The sequence below is a fragment of the Dipodomys spectabilis genome, unplaced genomic scaffold, assembly GCF_019054845.1.
Source record: "Dipodomys spectabilis isolate Male_0828 unplaced genomic scaffold, ASM1905484v1 ptg000043l, whole genome shotgun sequence".
NCBI lineage: Eukaryota > Metazoa > Chordata > Mammalia > Rodentia > Heteromyidae > Dipodomys > Dipodomys spectabilis.
Window position 1 is genome coordinate 30325216 of NW_024870720.1, and position 3079 is coordinate 30328294.

Genomic DNA, 3079 nt, shown 5'->3' on the forward strand with positions numbered 1-3079 from the left:
CTCTGTTTACTGGCTCCAATCTGGAGTACAAAGACCATAGCTCCATAGCCTTTGCAGCCCAGACCACTGATCTCAGTGCATCCTATCTTATCTCCAATTGCCTACCATTGTTCTCCATCTCTGTCTCACTGTCTCTCTCTTTCAGTGCTAGTAGTAGGGCCTGAGTACTGTCCCTTGCCTTTTTCACTCTACCACTTGAGCCACACCTCCACTTCTGGCTTTGGGGTGATTAATTGGATATAAGAATCTCATTGCTGGGCACTAGTGGCTCATGCCTGTAATCCTAGCTACTCCGGAGGCTGATATCTGAGGATCGTGGTTTAAAGCCAGCCCAGACAGGAAAGTCTATGAGACTCTGATCTCCAATAAACCACTCAGAAAACTGGAAGTGGCACTGTCAAGTGGTAGAGCACAAGTCTTGAGCTGAAGAGCTGAGGGACAGCACCCAGGCCCCAACAACAACAACAACAACAAAAATAATATGAAGAATATCATGGACCTTTCTGCCCAGGCTGGCTTTGAACCTTGCTCCTCAGATCTTAGCCTTCTGAGTAGCTAGGATTATAAGCATGGAAAGAGAGCTCTAAAAACAATGGCTATATGGAAGCCGGGAGCTGGCCATTGTTTTTAGAGGTCTCTCCCTCATGTCTGGCACCTGGCTTCCATTGTTTTTGGAGGTCTCTTTTTGCCTCTTGTGGGGCCATCAGGGTAGAAATGGATTGTGGGAATGAAGAGACAGAGACAAAATCAATAACGAATCTCAGAGTATATGAACAAGGTTTTGGGGTTTGTTTGTCCTCAGTTTATCTCCCTATTGAAGCTTTTCACTGTTTCTACTAGGTCAGGCAATTGGAAAACTGCTTCCCCTTTAAATCTCTAGCCCTGGATGAACAAAAACCTCTTTCTTCCTCTTAGCACAGTGGATCAGACCAGCATTTTAAAATGTCCCAAAACCACAACCGAACAGCAACAACAAACATGTCCTAATTACAGAAAACAGAAAAACAGATTTACAAAGAGAATGCCTATCCCCCAAATCATAGTGTGAGGGCACACACTAATTTCTATGTTATAAAGGCTGATACAACTTTTGAGCATTTGACCAGTTGTGTTTCTGTCTAGTTCTGTATTGGTTTCTACCCCTTGACAGCTACTTTGAGGGACTCAATGACCACCAGTTCTGATCTCAGCTTCTCATGCCCCTTGTGACTGCTGCCTCACTTCTGATTTATAAGTCATGTGGTCTCTACCACTAATTGGCACTCTTACTTTAATTACCAGACAGTCATCTTACTCTGCAGGTGAGACTCCTCCTACTTCAGGTGTGGCCATGCCTGGCAAGTGCATAGACTAATACCCCCTGACACACCCCAGAGGGTCAAGCATTATGGTAAAGGGTCACCACTCCTATATTTTATGGATAGGAAGATTCCTGGGCAGGGAGACAATGAAGAATTTTCCCAATGAACTCTCTATACAGACAATCAGAAAAGAAGATCAACTACCATTTGGAAGGAATGATTGTTGAAATTCCATGCAAGACTCAAAAAACTTTCTTCATGTATTCTAAGACAGGGAAAGCAAAAAGGACTCTTTGGGGATTTTTTGTTTTTAATTGTTAAATTATTATTATATAGGCAATATACAGAGGGGTTACAGTGACCTTAGCCAGGCAAAGCGTTTATTTCTTTTTGGATAATGTCACCCTTCCCTCGCTCTGTCACCTGTCCCCACCCACGAGTTCTATGTCTAGTGAGTTCCATTGTCGCCTTATTCACTCTTTGTCCCTCCATTCTGTGTCCCCCTCTGACCTTCCCAAAGACAGATAAATGAACAAACAAGACACAAAGGAAAAGAAAAAAACAACAACAAAGAAAAAACACTTGTTTCCATTTCCTGGAGTTCATCCACAGTTTTTATAACCCTGTGTGGCTCCAACTGCTACTGCTATAGATTCTTACTCTTTTATAGACTTAGACTGCCTGTCCCATCAAAAAGAGCCAGGCATTGGTGGCTCATGTGTGTAATTCTAGACACCTGGAGGCTGAGATCTGGAGAATTGAAGTTTGAGGCCAGCCTGGGCAGAAAAATACATGATACCACCTCCCCTACTTCCCAAATAATCAGCAAAAAGCCATACTGGAGGCTTGACTCAAGTAATAAGAGTGCCAACCTAGCAAACAAATTGAGCAAGCATGTGTTCCTAAATGTAGATAGACTCCAGTACTTCAAAAAATAAAAAAAGAAAGGAAGGAAGGAAGGAAGAAAGAAAGAAAGAAAGAAAGAAAGAAAGAAAGAAAGAAAGAAAGAAAGAAAGAAAGAAAGAAAGAAAGAAAGAAAGAAAGAAAGAAAGAAAGCAAAAGAAAAGTAGAATCTCTCTCCTCCCCTTCAAGCTTGGCCGTGCTCATGACCCACGCTGGCCAGTGGAATGTAAGGAGGCTGATATGCTTCTGGTACTGCACCAGTTCCAAGGTTGGACCTTGATGGGCTAGCAGTCTTTTTCCTTTGCCTTGTTGAGCTCCAGCTGCCACATTAGGAGCACAGATTAGACCAGTGTATTTGACAGACTGCATAGTGGAGACCCTGGAGAATGAGAGACCCTCATAGATATGATAGCCTCAGCCAAATTCCCAGGGGACAGAGGTGACAGCCATCCTGGCTGAGCTCTGTCCACATTACAGGATGAGTGATAGAATGCTATAGATTAAGCTACTAACTTTGGGATGGTTTGTTGCAGATAACTAGACAGATAACAAGAGATACATTTTAAAATTTATAAGTGGCGCTGTAGCTCAAGTGGTAGAGCGCTCGCCTTGAGCTGAAGAGCTGAGGAACAGCCCCCCAGGCCCAGAGTTCAAGCCCCACGACCGACAAAAAAAAAACAACTCATTTTAAAATTTATTCCTTTGATATCTAAATAACCAATGCAAGTGGCACTTGGCCTTGCTTAGTAATTGTGGTACTGAGATTGAATTCAAGATCTTAGCTGGTGCTTTATGAAGCACAGCTCCAGTTCTGCCTTTTTGCTGGTTAATTGGATATAAGTAGTTCACAGTTCTGTCTGCCAGAGCTGGCTCTG